Consider the following 6,356-nt stretch of genomic DNA (forward strand, 5'->3'; position numbering starts at 1 on the left):
TTATTTGCATAGAGGGGTTTATAGTATTCTCTGATGGTAGTTTGTATTTCTGTGGGATAAGTGGTGATATCCCATTTATTATTTTTTACTGTGTCTATTTCATTATTGTCTCTTTTCTTTTTTATTAATCTGGCTAGCGGTCTATCTATTTTGTTAATCTTTTCAAAGAAACAGCTTCTGGATTCATTGATTTTTTGAAGGGTTTTTCTTGTCTCTATCTCCTTCAGTTCTGCTCTGATCTTAGTTATTTCTTGTCTTCTGCTAGCTTTTGAATTTGTTTGCTCTTGCTTCTCTAGTTTTTCTTGGGAGAAGATTTTTGCAATCTATCCATCTGACAAAGGGTTAAAATCCAGAATCTACATAGAACTTAAAGAAATTTACAAGAAAAAACAACCAACCCCATCAAAAAGTGAGTGAAGAATATGAACAGACACTTCTCAAAAGAAGACATTTTTTGCGGCCAACGAACATATGGAAAAAAGCACATCATCACTGGTTCTTAGAGAAATGCAGATCAAAACCACGATGAAATACCATGTCACACCAGTTAGAATGGCGATCATTAAAAACTCAGGAAACAACAGATGCTGGAGAGGATGTGGAGAAATAGGAAGTCTTTTACACTGTTGGTGGGAACGCAAATTAGGTTACCTATCCTGGAAGACAGTGGTGATTCCTCAAGGATCTAGAACTGGAAATACCATTTGGCTCAGCAATCCCATTACTGGGTATATACCCAAAAGATTATAAATCACTCTACTATAAAGACACATGGACACGTATGTTTATTGCAGCACTGTTCACAGTAGCAAAGACTTGGAACCAATCCAAATGCCTATCAATGATAGACTGTATTAAAGAAAATGTGGCATATATACACCATGGAATACTGTGCAGTCATAAAAAAGGATGAGTTCATGTCCTTTGCGGGGACATAGATGAAGCTGGAAATCATCATTCTCCACAAACTAACACAGGAACAGAAAACCAAACACTGCATGTTCTCATTCACAAGTGAGAGTTGAGCAATGAGAACACATGGACACAGGGAGGGGAATATCACGCACCAGGGCCTGTTGGGGGTTGGGAGACTAGGGGAGGGATAGCATTAGGAGAAATAGCTAATGTAGATAATGGGTTGATGAGTGCAGCAGACCACCATGGCACGTGTATACCTATGTAACAAACATGCACATATATCCCACAACTTTAAGAAAAAAAAAAAGAAGTCACTTCAAACAAGTTTTCTTTTTTTGTCGCATTTTAGTGTATACCTACTAAATGCCACTGTTAGCACTATTACCACTTTTATGAACCCACTCTCTTTATATACTAGCAGCCTTACCACTACACAGGAATTTAACAGCTCTAAACAAAATTTAACAACTCTCAGATTTTTTTTCTAAAACTACTATTCTCTTTTCAAGTCTTCTTACATGTTTCAAGCTTAAAGTCACAAGAAAATTACAAAGTACATTCACATAATGTCACCTACATTTTTCAGTTGTAAACATTTCCCTCTTTCTAGTCTTTTACGACTAAATACTTTGGCGCATATTTCCTATGAACAGGGATGTATTCTTACATAAAGATCATACAGTAATCATCTTCAGTATAATGTGAGATAGATAAAATAGTTTAATCTACTCTTTGTATTCCAATTTTGTTAGTTAACCCAATAATATTTGTTTCACAACTTTTTTCTTCTGCAGTATAGGATCTAGTATGGTCAAGTATTGAATTTAGTTGTCAGCACATTTTAGCCTTTTTAAAAAAAATCTAGAACATCTTCATAATTTTCCATAGAGTTTCAGTAAGCCAATATATTTGAAGGTTAATAGAATGTTCCTCATTTAGTGTTTCCCAGAGAAATTCCTTGGGATTCAGAATATGCATTCTTGTCTAGAATAATCCATAGGGGATGGTGTATCCATCTCAGGATTTCACACCTGCAGGTACACCTGCAGGTCTACAATGCCCATCTGTCTCTTGTTAGTAACGTTACTTTTGACAACTTGGTCAAAGTGATGTGCTATTTCTTCACTGTATAATTACTGTGAGTCCTTTCTCTTCATTGCAACTGATAGCAATCTTTGGGGACACATTTTAGACAACGTAAATATCCTACTTATCAAAATTTTCTTTTAGATTCAATATTATTTGTGATTCTTTTCTGATCAAATTTTTATAATTATGGTTACAAAAATATTGTTTTTCAACTCCAGATTTTCTTGTACATTTGTCAGTCAACATATATATTTTATTATGAGTCATTTACCACCCTTGCCACTTGTTAAGTTACTAAATTATTATAGATATGAAGTTATTAATTAATATGTTTTAAGTGGTTTATAATTTGTTACCATATTTAATTATTTTGGCACCCAAATTTTTCCAGGTTTCACCATGGCGACCCCTCTTCAATCTGGCTAGTGTGTTCTTGTGGCAGCTTTATCATTTTTAAACCACTTTTTCACCTATCATTGACACTGTAATCATCCATTTATCCAAGGAACCCTGGTTCTTATAGTCAAAAATGATTTCATCAACATCTGGGTGCTTGGTGTGCTCATTGCTACTGGGCTGTTTCTTGGCTCTTTCAGTGGTTCTATCTTCTTTCTAGTTTTCCTCCTAGATATCATTGTCATGTGTGATACTGTTCACTACATTCTCTTTGAAATGTATGCTTCTCTTGACTTCTATGACGTAATTTTTTCCTGGTTCTTTTTCTCTGTGTATCTGTTCTTAACTTCTCTCTTTCAGTGACATGCTCCTTTTTTCATTACTAAAAGTATACCCTAAAGTTTCAGTTCTTGATGATCTTCTCACTCTTTTGGTTGCTGTCAGTCATACACATGCTTTAAAATGCCATTGATGTGGTCACAAATAGCAAATGATTTATCATCATCCAATTGTTCTCTCTGGAGCAATTAACTCATATTCCCAAACAACACACTGAGCATCTCTTTATCAATTTCATTCAGGTATTTCAAAATCATCATGTTATAAAATATGTAATTGTCTACCATTCTACACTGCCCTCTCTTCTAGAAAAATAAACTTCAAACCCTTCTTATAGTGTATGTTTTACACCTACACTATCTATCAAGTAAGAAATATCAAAGCAATCCTTGACTTCTTTTCTTTCCTCATTTCCATTATTCAATTGATCACCAAATACTATAGATTCTGTCTCCTAAGTAACTGAGGAACGGAGTCCATCTTTTTTTTTTTTTTTTTCAAGAAAAAAATATGCAAATTTTTATTGTACATTATTTCCTAGTTGCTTCAAACCTACAATTACCATTTTAGCAGCTGCATAGTATTCTGAGCAGTGAATATATGATTGAAAGATATATAACTTTAATCAATTTTATATGTTAAAGAAGAACATACATGTCTTTTGCATCTATCGTCTTATCTGTAATGTAAAGTGCCATTCTTGTTCCCTTAAAGTTGTACTTCAATGGACTATTATTTTGGCACACACACACATACACATAGTGAAGAGATTGCTACAGGTAAGCAGATAGTATATCTATCAATTTTCAGTTACTTTTTGAGGATGGAAATTAAGAGCACCTAAAATTTAGCAAATTTCAATATACAATATTATCAACTAATTTTCTTAGCAAATTTTCAATATACGATATTATCAATTAAAGTACTCCTGTCGTACATTAACTCTCTATACTTATTCATTCTCCATAACTATAGGCTTGTACCGTTTGACATACATTTCCCAACTTTCTTTCTCTCCCCACCTCTGGAAACCACTGATCTATTTTATTTTTCTATATATTCACCTTTTTTTTTTTTTTTTAGATTACAAATAAAATGAGATCATGCATTATTTTTATTTCTGTGTTTAGCTTATTTTACGTAGCATCATGTTCTTCAGATTCATCTGTGTTTTTGCAAATGGCAGAATGACCATTTTAGGGCTGAATAATATTCCAGTATATTTCTACAATATATACTTATACACGTAAATATTCTCCTATTATATAGAATAATTGTGTATGCATACATACATATTACATATGTACCAAAATATCTTTATCCATTCATCCGTGGATTAACACTTATTTTCACATATTGGTTACTGTGAATAATGTTGCATTCAACATGTAACCACAGATAACTCTGTGAGCTTTAAATTTCATTTCCTTTGCAAGTATGCCAACGAGAGGGAGTGCTAAGTCATATGGTAGTTCAATTTTTTATTTTTTGGGAAACTCCATACTGTTTTTAATAAGGGCTGTACTGATTTACATACTCACTAACAGTGTACAAGGGTTTCTTTTTCTCCAGAAGGTTGACAACATTTACTATCTATTATCTTTTTGAAAATAACTACCTTGACAGGTTGGGTGATATGTCACTATGGTTTTGATTTTCACTTTCTCTGATGATTTGTGATGTTAAGTACCATTTTATTAATATATACCTGCGGGCCATTTGTGTGTGTTCTTTTTCTAAATGTTTATTCACATTCTTTGCCAATTTTTAAATTGTGTCATTTGATTTTTTATTGAGTTGTGTGAGTTCTTCATATGTTTTGAATATTGACTTCTCCTCACATATACAGTTTGCCAATATTTTCTCCCAGTCCATAGACTGCCTTTTCACTTTGTTGATTTTTTCCTTTGCTGTGAAGAAGCTTTTTACTTTGACGTATTCCCATTTTTTATTTTTGCTTTTGTTTATCTTCTATATTATTCTGCTATGTTATTCCAAAAATCATTGCCAAGGCCAGTATCAGGGAGTTTTCATCTTATAATTTTGTCTTGAATATTTATGGTTTCAAGTCATGCATTTAGGTCTTCAATTCTCTATCAGCCTTTTTTTTTTTTTTTTTTTTTTTTTTTTGTATTGTGTAAGGTGTCATTTTATTCTTTTCCACGTGGACTCTCAATTTTCCCAACAGCATCTATGAAAGAGACTATCCTTACCCCATTATGTCTTCTCTGAGGTCTTGCCAGAGATTAGTTGACAGTATATGCTTGGGTTTATTTTTGGATTCTCTGGTCTGTAGCATTGGTCTATGTCTCTACTTTAATCCCAATATCATGCTGTTTTTATTACTATAGCCTTATATTGTAATTTGAAATCAGGTAGTGTGATGCATGCAACTTCGTTTTTCTTTCTCCAGGTTCTTTTGGCTATTCAGAACCTTTTGTGGTCCCATAAGAATACATCTTTAGAATTGTAATTTTTCTGTTTATTTGTAAAAAGCTGAGGAATTTTTATAGAGATTGCGTTGAACCTAAATACCTATATTACTTTGGGTAGTATAGATTTTTTTTTTTTTTTTTTTTATTTTTTGAGACAGAATCTCGCTCTGTCGCCCAGGCTAGAGTGCAGTGGCGCTATCTCGGCTCACTGCAAGCTCCGCCTCCCGGGTTCACGCCGTTCTCCTGCCTCCGCCTCCCAAGTAGCTGGGACTACAGACACCCGCCACCATACCCGGCTAATTTTTTGTATTTTTAATAGAGATGGGGTTTCACCGTGTTTGCCAGGATGGTCTCGATCTCCTGACCTCGTGATCCTCCGACCTCGGCCTCCCAAAGTGCTGGGATTACAGGCTTGAGCCACCGCGCACGGCCAGTATAGACATTTTAACAATATTAATTTCTCTGATCTATGAATATGGGGTGTCTTTCTATTTATTGGTGTTTTCTTCAATTTCTTTAATCAGTGTTTTATAGTTTTCAGTACAAGGACTTTTCACTTCCTTGGTTAAATTTATTTTTAAGGACTTTATTCTTTTTGATGCTCTTGCAGGTAGGATTGTTTTCTTGACATCTTTTCTGGATAGGTCATTATTGGTGTTGAGAAATACAACTGATTTTTGTATTTTGATTTTGTATCCTGCTACTTTACTGAATTAATTTATTAGTTCTAATTTTGTGTGTGTGTGTGTGTGTGTGTGTGTGTATGTATGTGTGTTCATGCATGTAGGCTTTATCGTTCTCTCATACCCTGTACATTGCAACCAGAGTGGCCTTCTATGACATAAATCTGACCAGGACACTTTCCTACATAAAAACTTCTATGTTTATCTATGGCCTTAAAATAGTATAATTTTCCAGTCTATCTTTTAAAAAATGATTTATCATACCTCCTGTCCTTTATCTTGAAAGACTCATGTTGTCTTCACTACCTTTAAATTCAGGTAAGAGTTACATATACTTACATATAGCAAAATGCACCGATCTTAAATGTGTATTTTGATGACTTTCTATAAATTTACACCTGTTACCATTGCCCTACCTTCCAAACCCTAAACAGCACAGGCAACATTTCTAATTCCTATGATTAGAGATTAGCTTTTCCTGTAATTTAACTTAATA

The sequence above is a fragment of the Papio anubis genome, unplaced genomic scaffold (genome assembly GCF_008728515.1).
Source record: "Papio anubis isolate 15944 unplaced genomic scaffold, Panubis1.0 scaffold65, whole genome shotgun sequence".
Classification (NCBI taxonomy): Eukaryota; Metazoa; Chordata; class Mammalia; order Primates; family Cercopithecidae; genus Papio; species Papio anubis.